Below are 14,207 nucleotides of genomic sequence, written 5' to 3'. Positions count from 1 at the left end.
TATTATTAATATATATATAATTATACTGTCTGTAATCATGTTTTATATTTGCACTCGTGTAAGGCTTAAAAGAGAAAGATAAAAAAAGAGATGATTTTATAGAAATGCAAAAATAGGTATAATATCTGATTTTGAAGTTGTTGCAGGATTATTTGGGGAAGTAATAATTGTAATTTAGAATAGTAACATATGGGTTTTAAAATTAAAGTTAAACATGACATGAAAACAAAAATAACCAGTTTTAGAAGGAAAAGCCATTTTCAGCTCCAGAGTTATTTACGCCTCTACTATTTCATCAGCTATAGAAAATATATAAATGTCTTATTTATACCGAAGCTACCTTTAGAATGTCGTTACTAACGGTAATCCTTAGCTGACATTATATTTATTGAAACGCAATTTTTAGCTATATGCGTGTGCTAATACTGAGATAAGAACACCACAGAAACAATGTTAAGTGTGATTTGTTCAGTGCTAAAATTTAAATGCATATTCTAAATTCAGAGGGAAACTAATAACTTCTACAGGAGAAAGAGTAGAAGAGAAATCTGAAGCTTAAAAGTAAAATCAACGCTTGAGATTAGTCAGAGTCTTTTCTAAGTACTCTAGACTATCAAACAGATCTTACATATTTAATATATATATATATATATATATATATATATATTAATTCATTATTGTAAAAGTAGTTTTCATGCTTTCTTTTTTTGTTGTATTTGAAGGTATATCTGATATGTCAGAAATGCCTGTGGTTATTGCCATCCATCTGGCAACAAATTGCCATCATGTACAAAGTGAATGTTAAATATTGTATAATGAATGGTTTTAACCTGATTTAAACTATTTCTCAGGTGTAATGTTAATTAAATCATTGACTTTCTCTGTGACAATCGGTTGTATCATATAATGTAATCATTCATTGTGTCGGCAGTTACGCAAAATTGAATCGAGAAGCTGTGTCGTAGCTAGATTGTATGTGTTGCGTTTCAAAAGGGCTGAATTCCTAAAACCATAATTATATTTGTAAGATCGGTTTTCCTTATAAATCAAATATCTCTGTTAAATTGAATTAATTAATATTTATTAGGGTGTTATTTATATTAGATGATGCTTAAACAAATTTTTGTTTGATATTAAAATATTGATCTTTTGTAGTTCATCATAAATATGGTACAGGAAGCACTTACAGTTTTGAAGCTTTCGTGTTTTGCGTGAACATTTGTGTTTGTTGTCATTAATATCATACTCTCAGATTATTCATTTTTTAAAGTGTTTTTCTTCTGTTAACTATATTTAAATGATTGTTACTAGATTTTTTCCTTCAGTTTTATTTATTTTGCAGGTATTTCAAAGCTCATTAAGATGAAAGTGCCTGTGAATTTGTATTGAGATGGGCATAATTTTGACTCTGTAGTGGAGTACTGCAGCATTGATGTAGATAGGTAAGTTAATATATAGTTTGAGTCAGTATCAAATTGTTGTATACTTATTTTTGACCTTACTGTTAACCAAGATTTTTGGTTTTTTATCTATGTTATACTTCTGTCTATTATCAATTTTTCAAATGAATATTGAGAACTACTCTTATGTGTGCCCTCAAGTCGCCAAATATTTTTGCGAGAAACTCCATAGTGCCATATTACTATCTAAATTTTTTGTCTACATTTCGAACTTTAAGCCTAAATTGTCCCCAAAAATGCGCACATGCATAAACCACGTTTTGAACACACAATTTAAGCTAAAAATCCGAAACAAAAACAAAAAATTTAGATAGCAAAAACGTAAAGTTTCTAACCAAAAGTATTTGACTAGAATCATGTGCACAGTAATGTATTTTAATTTAAAAAAATCTACAAATTGTGTAATCTAGGCAGCGAAAGAATCTACGAACCACGCACACCTCGTTTTAATAAATTAACAAAACAACAATAATTTTCAAAGAATACCACGTACACAGCGTTTTGTTTCAACTTTAAAAAATATCTACGAATTGCACAATCTAGGCAGCGACAGAATCTACGAACACTTCGCTTTAATAAATTAACATAATAAATTTCAAAGAATACCATGTACAGAGCTTCAGTTTCAACTTAAAAAAAACACCTCTGAATTGCACAATCTAGGCACTACGCACTAACCAACAAAATAAACTAAAATTGATTTCAAACAATTAAAAAAAAAAACAAGGACAGAAGTTCATACAAAACAATAATGAATATAACATTCTACAAAATAAGAACAAGAATAAAATAAAATGCACTTACTGTGAATAAATACTTTTTCGAGCGGCAGAATACCAATTTCAAGCCGCCACGTAATCACTATCGTATTTATGTGACAGCCAGACGCACTATCCAGAAAATTCATACTATGGTTCACAAATCTTCAAAACCTTCTTTTCCTAAATCCTTGTAAGATTTCCAGCCATCCAAAAAATAGTTGTACAAGGGTCAGTCCACTCTTTAATACACTGCATTAGTGTTTCCTTACTTCTATCATGCACAGCCACCAAAAATAATCTCCCAGACTCTCTTGCAACCACGTCTCTCATTGCAACTTATGCCATTTCAAAACGCAAACCAACGAACAATTAAAACACTCCAGCAAAAGAGTATTCAATGTGAAAAGGGTTACCATACAACACGCAATTGTGCCAAAAACCAGCTCAGAACACATCACCACATTTGGTGATCTTAGGGTACATATAAGAGTAGAGCCGAATATTGTAAATATATGCATGTACATTCAGACAATTTGTATTGAAATCAGAACACACTTCTCTTGTCCACATTTTTGGGTGCTCTTATGTTATTGGGATTGGATTAAGAAATGTATGTATAGATGCATGTGTTTATGTTCATATATGTGTTCGTATAAACACAAGTACATATGTGCATACATATATATATGTATGCACATATGTACATACACCACATATATTCACAAATATATTCATCCATATATGTATAGATATACATACCTTTCTAAATTTGGTCCTACATTAGAGCTTTGTCTGAGCATGAATGTCAATGCTCAGTTCAATTAAGCACATTTATGCAATAATATATATCAGCATCATCCTTGCAACATTACAAAATATGGTAGTTTTAGCTTATAATGCTTTTGTTATACTATTTGGATATAAATATATTTCAGGATACTCTTTGGAGATTTTTTTGTGCCATTCCTGTGTACGTCTAATGCCTTCCCCAGTCAAATGGCGTCCGAAACATAATGCAATAAAACATAATTAAAACAAGAAATATGTAATCTCAATAAACTGCATTTTAAACTAAATGAGGAAATAAATAACAAGAATAAAAATACATGTTATACAATCTACTCAATACTAAAAGAAAATATCAACTTACCTTATTTAAAAATTTCTGTTTTTTCATTATATGAGACACATGGAATTCCTTTGAAATTTACAGATGCACGTTATATGCCAGATGTAAAAATGATTGATTTGCAGATGAAGGATAAGATGAACCTATAAAATTTAGATTTCTCTGTGCACCTAAATGCTGTTTAAAAGAAATGACAAATCTTATGAATTTAAAAATTATCATTATTGGAGAACTGAAAAATTTGTCATTTTCTTCCCATTTTATTTTCAGACACATCACTAATTCTTTTCATCTTCACTACCAATGTTAATATGATCCATAAGTAAATAATCATCTTTGAAGGTTTTACTAAAGTATGCAACCGTTTGACCTTTTTGCGTTAGTATAGCATCCACTGCGTATCTCCAGATTTTCATCGCCTTTAGAAAACATTAATATCGATACTTAAATTAATACTTGTTTCAGTTGTTTGAAAGCAATATTGATCTCTGCTGATAATGTAAGTTGGACTTTTTTTGTTTCAATTGTAACAAGCCCTCAGCCATTTTAGCAAAGTCCTTAATGAAAGCCCAATAATATTAATGCATGCCCAAGAATAAAGGTAACTTCTTTGTAGTATTAGATGGAAAATAATTTTTTATCTTATTATTTTAGAGTTTTTAGACTCAATACCTTTCTTTGATATTTTATATCCTAAATAACGGAAGTTTTTTAGCTGCATATTTCAGGGTTCGTACGGTCCTTAAGAGTCCTTAAAAGTCCTTAAGTATTTTGGAATCGATTTTTGGTCCTTAAAAGTCCTTAATTTCGGCCAAAATCGGCAGAAGGTATTTAATTTTAATCATCGGAAATAACCGTCTGTTTTTTACGACTGCCATTTTGAGTGTGAATTAGCATTTTGGAGGAATATTTTTGGCGATTCAACTGGCAGATATGGTTATCTTTTGAATGGGTGAATGAGTTATAATTCGTTCCTATTTCTAATATAAATCGTGGGATTTTCGAGTTTTATAGTAAAAGAAGTGCAACATAAGTATTTTGAAATGATTTAATTTTTTCTAATGAAGAGCTCTTAAACAACTTTTGGCTTTTCGCGATGTGAATTCTTTTATTAAACGACTCTGAATTCGGCGACTTATCAGCATTTTGGCGATTTTCAGATCAGTTTCTGTAGAAAATTTTTAATTTCGAGATCTGGGAATTTTTCGACATTTTTTTAAAGCATCGTAACATGGATAATTTTCATTAAAATAGTGGTAAAATATTGAAATTATGTTTAAAAAATAACATTAAAATAAAAAGTTTTTAATTTTCGCTGTCATATTATAAAGTTTCATTTTGGGCACTTATTATACAATATTTTGAATCTGCAAAATAAGCAAGGTATACGAAACAGTTTTAGCAAAAGCAAAATAGCTATGTAAATAATTTAAATTGTCTTTTTAAATTTTTTCATGGTAAGAGTTTTTCCAATGTAATTGTCTCAGAGTATTGAAAATTATCAGAATATTCAGTTTTCTCTATAAAATTAATTTTACATCTTTTCCCTCTGATATTTTTTCTCAAAATATTTCAGGCTTTTTACTGTTACAGAATTTTTCTTTAGAATTTTAGACATTGCAGCTTAGAAAGTTTAGAAGGATTTGAAGGCAAAATTTATAGACCCAAGATTCTAGAAAATAATTACAGAAAAATGTCTCCATGCTATTAACACGTAACGAATGTATTTTGCAGAAAGTTTGCAATGTATTTCTTACTTTTTGGAGAAGGTCTGGAAGAACAAAGAAAACATAATATTTGAATGTTTTACTTCTGATACTAGAATCTTTTTCTTAACACGTTTATCTTCCCTTTATTTTCTCTAATTTTCACTAGACACAGACATGGAAAATATCAAAAATGCTTTTATTCTTATCAGAAGGACAGGCATTATAGAAAGAAATTTTTTTCTTAGTAAAGAAATTGAAAACTGACAATTTAAATGATTCATATTATATATCTGAATGCATCATACACAGGGCTGGCGCTAGTCATTTTCCCACCTGATGCAATCTCTGCGGATCCTAAATTCTGCTTCCAATGCCTGCTCTAAATTCTAAAAGTTTTGCCATTTCTAGATTTTGTTGCTTGGTGTGTCACTAAATTCTAAAAATTCTGCCACACCGTCTCTGTAACCAGCCCTTACCATATATATTTCATATTGCTTCTGAATGTTCATATTACTAAAGATATAAAATTAGCAGCTTTTTCTATGCTTTCTAAATTTAGTGTTTTTAGAATAACAGAAATCTTTAATTTAAATTCTAAAATGAAAATCACTTAGATAGTTTTTAAACTGAGGTGTATGGAGTGTAAGATAGAGTGTGTTTTTGTTTTCCGCATACTTGCTGCATTAGTTCCTGTCCAAAATGAGACAAAAAAATATCAACATTAAAGCTAACTATTAATTTAGAAGTAAATCAACAATCTTAATAAGTCTAACTGTTAGTAAAACGTAAATAAAATGTCACTTATCTTCTTTCTAATATGTCCAACTACTATTATAAGTGTAAAATATTTAATGCTACTTGATAAATTTCATAAAGTTTCATTTTATTCTATAACTTATTAATAATTATGTTAATAAAGTTATGTTTAATAGTAATGCATCCTACTTTTATGTTTAGGACGGTATTACAAAAATGAAGTTCAGGCACGGATAGTATTTTTAATTGAATTTGTCCAGTTCTCATTTGCTCATAGGTCCTTAATTTTTTCATTAATGGTCCTTAAAAGTACTTAATTTCCATGTGCAGAAAAGCGTACGAACCCTGATATTTGCACTTGGAGGCATTTACTTTTAATCCTGCTTCATTCAGAGGCGAAAATACTTCGTGTTAGTCTTTAGTGTGTTCATCACTCATTTTGCTAATAATTATTATAATGTACTTTATTTTCTCCATAAATAACTGATAACAGGTGGCAAAAATAACTGATAACAGGTGGCAAAATGATGTCTGCTGAAAAAATCCACATAAGCCAAACAGCATTTGTAGAACAAAAATGCTGACTTTCTAATAAATGTGGTTTTCAGTTGTGTCTTCTGGCTTTAACCTAAAGAAATATCCAAATGTTAGATCTGAAGTTGTCGTGAACTTTGTCGATTTAATCTTACAAATAATCTTTTCAGTAATGGGATGGGAATAGGCAGGTTACTTAGTTTAGTTAAGTTTTCATTAATCAACTGCAAAATGCCACGCTTTAAAGTTAGTTGGTTGGAGATTATTTTTCTTCTTCTAGAGCATGATGGGGCTAGCATAAGAGCTACTTATTGGCATCATAATTTTATTTTTTAGCATTTCCTGAATGTGATCTTCTATTATCTGTTCTTTCACGTTATTGTAGGGATATGGCTCTGCTCTTATAGGGCCGTGTTACTGGTATCAATACTATGGCTTACAGTACCACAATCTGAGTGTGGCCTAGTTGCTTGTCAAATAAGGTAGAAAACTGAATTTCCAAATTTTCCAGCTTTGCCCTTTTCTTCTGCACCCAGACCTTATATCCATTTTCTTTATATCTGGCTGTAAAATAGGTTATTGAACATTTAATTTGGCACCAGCTGTTTTTAAAAAATCCATACCTAAAATTATTGTTTGGAGATTTTCATATCAAGGAGTATGACCTTTTGTTGTTAATTTTTAACCTGCATGTACAATGCTACCTTATATATGCATGTGCACTGCTTACCTTATGTACGCATGTGCACTGCTTACCTTATGTACGCATGTGCACTGCTTGCCTTGAGTGGCAATAATTTTGGCTCATACATGCTGTATTGAATAATCTACCTATACCTTTTAAAGTATTTACAGAAAAAATTCCTGAAAGAAAATTATGTTGAGTTTCAGTAGCTATCAGTGCATCTGCAGGAACATTATTTAGCAATATCTGCACTATTGTCAAGCCAAAAAAAAAAAAAAAAAAAAAAAAACAGTCAGTATTTAACTGAATTTAAGATAGATTTTCTTTCCTCCAGGGTTACTGTACTCTCTTATCTTCAGTACCCTTGCCTAATTTATATTTTTCGTATTACTTTCCCCGTTTTCTCTTTTGCCCTTCATTTTGGTGGCCACCACTCTTGGCTGAATCTTTTTTCCTATTGTCAAAATACTTATTCTTACCAAACTGTGGTCTTTGTTGAGGTGCAGGCCTAAAACTTTGCCCATTTCGCATCTGGCCATATCCTACCATGCCTGTCTTCTTCACCACATGGCTGCTTTAGAATTTTATGGCAAGTTCAAATAATTTTCTCAATTTAAAGAAATCTTTTATCTGAGGCAGCAACCTAGGTAGATGATTTGTATAATCTCATCAGGCCTCTTCATGTACAACAAATTAAAACTTTTAATTTTTCGCAAGATAAACTTAGTTAATTCGTTAAGTTTTAACTGAAATTTGCTAAAGAGCTTTGACTCTATCTTAGCCCTATCTTTTACAATAAAGAATGCTGTAATAAGCACAGTCTTAAATCCCTTAAAAGTATAGATGTTGCTCTTTAGCTCACCCAACACTAATTGACCAGTGCATTCATACGAACTGAAAGGCACAGTTATAATTTTCTGTGCTTTTAGCACTGGATACAGCACAAAATGCAAATTTAGCTGCTCAAGAAAGTTAATTACTAAGGTTTTGCCATGAAAAGTCACTGCAGGTTTTATGGCATCCCGCATGGTATTCACAATGCATCTAAATCCTTTCATGGGACTAACTGATGCTGGTATAACTTAAGACATTGAGGGAGCCAGACTAAGAATTAAATTTTGAGCCATGGTTCTTACAGTTGTTCAAGAGCCAGAGAAGAGTTTCAACTTCTTGGGAAGCATGATTTATTTTCAAGACTGAAGCTAAACCTAAGCAACTTATCAATCACTATGTACAGCAATCAGACAGACAGTGTAAGAAGGACGTAAAAGACCCTTTTATTAAAACTCAGTAATTTGACAGAGGGCACTTCTTGTACTTACAAACCATGGCATAACTAAAAAAGTAATGGGTAAAAGTGTATTTAATGGTACCCCTTGGCGATTTTTGGCGGCACATGGATACCAAGCTTGTGCAATTCTTTGACTTGATATTTTTGTTTGCATAGTGGCTATTTTTGTGCTACAAATTGCCTCAACACAAAGCCAAAATAACAAGACAAAGAATTGCACAAACTCCGTATCCACCTACACATCAACCTATTTTCACGTATAAAAAATCCCAAAATTGCACAAAAATGGCATTGTGCACTCCCTTCACTTTATACATGTACACATTGACCTATTTTCACTTTAAAAAAATCTCAGAATTGCACAAAAATGACATTGTACACTCCCTTGAGTTTGTCCATGTACATATCAATATATTTTCACTTAAAAAGTAAAAGGAGCACCCAATTCTACAGTAGAGGCAGACAAAAAATACATAATCTCAATAAACTACATTTTAAACCAAACGATAAAATAACATAAAAAAGGACACACCTGTTATGCATATAAGACTACACAAAGCAAATATCCACTTACCTTATTTAGAAATTCCTGCGTCTTCAGTCTGTGGCACCCAAAATTCCTTAACAGCATCCCAAAACTTCCTATCTGAATTCGAATTATGTGAACTCAAATCCGTATATTGGCGTCGCCACATAAATTCAGAAAAATAAGAGTCAAAAATATCATACGTAGTTCCAGACTGTCCGGAAAATGGCTACTAAATAAACCTTCACACACCAGTCAATGAATGCACTTTTCCCCTTTCATTCCAAATCGTACAGAAACTTCAAAGTAATCTTACTACATTCAGCCATTCTATTGTCTAAGCAATGAAACAAGTAATTTATTTCCTAACAACACACACCACAAAAGCCCTTACAAAACATCCCATGCTTCAAAATTTCCCAGAATAATGCAAACGATTAGGTCATAATAGGGTTTCCATAACATTCAACTACTCAGGTTACCATAAATGGAACAACAACTTGGCGATAAATGAAACGGCAGTTTCGTGATAATACAAAGTCTACTCTAACCAAGTAATGAATTCAGTTTAAAACTAAGTCGTAAGTAGGCAGATAGTACACAGAACAAATAATGTACAAATTGTCTCAAACCTAATACTAGAGTGACAAACCTGAGCGAGAATAAACTCAGTACCTCACACAATTGTGGAAGTGATTTTACTAGTAATGAGGCCTTCAGCAGGTGGAGCATACTCTTATTCAACATTCTAACCTTCCTTTAAAAATACTGTCTCATTTTGCGTCATTTGAATATGCGTGAACTAAAATTTGTATTCTGGCAGGAAAAGAGGAAATGAGAATAACTGTAAAGGTTTTGAACATAAAATAACTGATTAGTTGGAAATAAATAACTCTTTACAAGTTTTAAGACTATAGAAACTTCATCTTTAATATCTTGCCTGTTTGAATCACATACAGAATGATTGTGTTGCTTAGGTTTTGGATTGAAAAGACCCATTACTTCTGGATTCTGTTGAATTCAGCATGCTCAGTTTTACTGCTGCTTGTTCATTATTTATTTATTTATTTATTTATTATTATTATTATTATTATTATTATTATTTTGTATATACTAGTAGTAGTGGCCCATAGGCTGCATTATAGCCCACAAGGTTTTTTTTTTCCCAAGGTCCTTAAATTTATTATTATTATTGATTAAATGTCTGACCCTTGTGGATTTTGTCTATCTAACTGTCATAGAAATTTTTGCATGTGAAGATTACATCAAGGTCACAGAGAAATTCTGAAATACTACAATATATTCCTATTGTACTGGAATATATTCCTAAATATGTACATGAGTTGTTGTTCTCTCTCTAAATGATGACTCCAGATAAACAGGAAGAAATTAACAATTTATTCTGAAAATTAATTCTACCCAGCACTCTAAATAATTTGAGCAGAACTTGGATATTAAAATATTACTCTTTAGCATGAAAAATATTGCCAGTTCAGTATTCTCATTTTATATTTGAATAGCAGCTATGTTTTCCTGCTATCTTCAAGTAAATGCCTCTGAGGGCTCTTTGAGTTGAATAAGTATCAAGTGATGGGTCCAGGAGAACAGTGTGGGAGAGAGACGTGGCCTTACGTTACTGACGTGATTAGAGACGTGACCGTGCGAGCTGAGACATCTCATTGTCTGAGAGATTTCCAGGGTGAGTGGCTGAAAATACACAATTTAACAAATATACAGAAAAGGTACAGACAGTTGTCATCAATACTTTACACATATTTACGAAAAGTAAAGTCTTTTGACTAGTGCATGAAAATTATTCAAATTCATAGATGCAGAGCAATAATTGTTTACAATGTCACAAACAGGTAAGGTGACAAACAAGTAAATCAAGTTTAAGACTTAAAAGGATGCAAATAGATGTAAAAACTGTGTATATACAGCCAAAAGTCTTTAATCTGGACGTCCATAATCCGGAATGATCTATAATCCGGACCTCAAAGCTACAAACTTTCTGCACATGCGTAAACGCATTATGCGTTTACGCATGTGCAGAAAATAAATGTATTATGCACATGCGTAAACGCATAATGACGCATGTGCGTTTAATGTATAACAGACGGTATAAGCTAAGCTAAAATTATCTAATTATCTATTTCCGTTAATGTTGCAGATTGCATTGTTCCTTAATCTTCTAACTGAATCCGGCTTATTATTTTTTGCAGGCTGTTAGAGCAATTTTATAAAAGTAAGCTTGAACTTTCGATTATCTCAAAAAGAATTTCCGATTCCGGAGCTGCCAAAGGATCCACAAAACGAAAGCATGTTTCGATGTCCATCAAACAAAAAGTGGAATTGCTGCAAAAAATGGATAAAGGCATATCCTTTGTTTCTCTAACCATTCCGAAATCTGTTTATCAATTTCACACTGCTCTGCGGGGGAGGGGGGGACATCGCGGGGCGCAATGAACTGGAAGTTGATCTGTCAGCACTATCCTTATCTTCAGGGCATATGTTTTTATTTTATTCGGCTTATAATTCCTTACTAAATGTAGTATTTCATATCGATGTACTCCGTTTTGATATGATTTAAATCAAATTCCTCGTCATTATAAATACGAGGGCTATCCAGAAAGTAGATTACGTTTTGGAATAAAAAAATAAACAAAGTATAGGAAACAAATTTTATTATATACAGATGAAAGCCACACTCAAATACTACTTTTCTACATAGTCACCATACAAATTAAGGCATTTATCGTAGCGATGTACGAGCTTGGAAATTCCTTCGTCGAAAAATTCGGCCGCCTGCGCCTTCAACCACTTCGTTACCTCTTCTTGCCTTCCATCTTGCACAAAACTTGTGGTAACCAAGCTTTTCGCTGATGATTTCGTGCAACAAACTTCGCGAAATTTGTGGAAAACTCAAAGAAAGTTCCGTTATTGTGAAATTTCGATTTTCACGGACTTTAGCATCGACTTTTTCGAGAAGTTCGGCGGTCACTATGCTGGGTCTCCCACTTCGATCTTCGTCGTGAACATTGGTTCGGCCATTTTGAAATCTTATGACCCACTGACGCACTCCACCTACAGTGATAATGTTGTCCCCATACACTTCACGAAGCTGCCGATAGATTTCTATCGGTTTACAGTTTTTTGCAGTCAGAAACCTTATTACTGAGCGCACCTCGCAGCTCGCGGGATTTTCAATTAACGCAGACATTTCAAACCGTCACAGTATCTGAACGGAGCACAGCACGAACCTCTCACTAGCACGGCTAGATGCAGACTGAGCTGCGCAACGCTCTGACCCCAAGATGGCCGCGCTAGCCCCGCCCCTAGCGGACACAGACGGAAACGTAATCTACTTCCTGGATGGCCCTCGTATCATGAATAAACATCAAATGATTTTCTGGTTGCAATTTTCTAATTTCGACTATGCGTAATGTATGCTTTATGCATGCACGCATTGAAAGAAATGTTTAATAAAGTGAGTAAATAAATATTAAGCTTTTTTTTTTTTTTTTTTTTTTTTTTTTTTTTGTAAATTGTGATACCCTTTAGATCATAATTGCTCTTTATTTCATAAATTACAGTTTCATATTTTTAATTTTATAATTTCTGCATGCCATCTTACCAGATTAAAATTGATGATCTATAATCTGGAATCGCCGAAGTCCTGACGAGTCCGGATTAAAGACTTTTGGCTGTATTTGCCGCATGTAAAGTCCTGTCACGTGGGTGGTCACACACCCAAGTCTAGGGGTCAGGGAAGTGCTGTTTAATTTTGCAGTTCATCACTTTTTGAAAATGCAAAGTATTATGTATAGAGAAAATAGTAATTAGATAGGTAAGTCCATGCTTTCACTAATTAGAAATGCAGCAAGAAGTTGAAGGAATTTGTCCTCATTTAGTATTTTGTAAAATAGATATCAATGTAGTGAAATAGTCAAAATGGATTCATTTGTTTACAATTTTACGCTACAGAAGGATTTTCGATTTGTAATCCATGGAAACTTTCCCAGAGGGTCAGTTGTTCAGAAGTTGGTGCGCACTAGAAAGTGAGCATTAGTAATGATGCATAAAAGTCTATTTTGTACCACCTTGAGTTTATTAAGATCTATGGTGATAGCAACAGCCCAAACAAGGGAGGTGTAAATCGTGATGGGTCTTATCATGGTTGAGATAAATAATTCTGTTTTTTGCAAGATCTAACTTGCAAGTATTTCTCAATGCTGGGGTATAGACACTTCATTACTTTGAGAGCTTTCCTTCTCACGTGCTCTATATGACTAGTCCATATGAGCTTGTCATTAATGATAACATCAAGATGTTTGGTTTGAGAAACAATAGACTCTGTTTTGCTAAATAAGTTTAAGTTATCTTTCATGTGCATATTTCATTTTTTCCATCTGATGAGTAGGAGGTATGATTTCTATGCATTAATTCTGATTTTCCAAAATTTACACCATAGCTCGATGGAGAGAATGTTGCTCTTCACCTTTTTGATGGCATGATTTATTTTAGTTGACGTCAGGGCAGTATCATTAGCATGCAAGGATTGAGCTGTTGTTTAAGTTTTGATGCTTTATGTTCCTTCAGGTGAGTTTGAAGTTGGGAATAATTTTCATGATAGCATAATCCAATTTTGAAGAGGCAATAATATATGGTGTTGCTACACTAGACCTCTGGCATGATGCTATTAGAATTTTGTCTCTTAATTTCAAAGCAGATCCTAATTTTAGTTTTTGTCTAAAATACTTAACCCATGTCCTTAAATTTACTGTAAGTGGCTGAGACAAAATCATCAACTAACATGTTCAGAACTTGAAAAATATGTGTTCAACATGCTTGCGAATATAGAATGTGAGTTCTTCTACTTTTAGACAATTTGGAAATAAGTCAAATTTTTCTATTTCAGAAAATTTGGACTACAGTGTTTTTCAAAGTATTTTAGAGATAATCCTTTCTTCCATCAAAAACTGGACATGTGAATTTCTCTTTGTTCACAGAAACCATGTCAGAAAATTTTTAGATTATTTTGTTTGCAATCTTGTTTGCATTTAAAATCAATAACATAAAAATACAAAACACATTAAAACATCATCAGTAAATTATGAAATACAGAAAGTACTCAGTAAATCAAAAATCATAAGGCATGCATGCTTTATGATTTTTTGGCTTGTAGACTGAGGAGCACAATTTTAGACATCTATTCAAAACACGGAAAATTTCTCACCCAGCGCTTGAGAGACATAACTTTATGCTGACAAACTTCCCTTTTGAAACTTGCACTCAGTCCTCAATAGTAACTGCTCACGGAATCAACACATCTTAGATGATAAAACTTTCAGGGTCT

The 14,207-nt window shown here is 32.6% G+C and overlaps 1 protein-coding gene across 6 annotated transcripts in view; it reads left to right on the top strand.

Moving 5' to 3' along the window:
- Positions 1–753: 753 nt before the first annotated feature.
- LOC118197865 (uncharacterized) overlaps positions 754–14,207 on the top strand; it is an 85,161-nt gene continuing 71,707 nt past the window's right edge. For 4 of the 6 annotated variants that reach the window (XM_035369422.2, XM_035369419.2, XM_035369423.2 and 1 more), the window contains exons 1-2: positions 754–1,023; positions 1,343–1,442. The gene's annotated coding sequence lies outside the window, so the exon portion shown is untranslated. Of the gene's footprint in view, positions 1,024–1,342; positions 1,443–10,371; positions 10,551–14,207 lie in introns of all 6 variants that reach the window. The other 2 variants (XM_035369421.2, XM_035369420.2) reach the window with 2 other exon arrangements.

Source organism: Stegodyphus dumicola, chromosome 2 (genome assembly GCF_044657685.1).
Source record: "Stegodyphus dumicola isolate Sdum_Otavi_A_Nest chromosome 2, ASM4465768v1".
Taxonomy (NCBI): domain Eukaryota; kingdom Metazoa; phylum Arthropoda; class Arachnida; order Araneae; family Eresidae; genus Stegodyphus; species Stegodyphus dumicola.
Note: the sequence above shows the minus strand (reverse complement) of the source record. Positions and strands in the feature narration are given on the sequence as shown.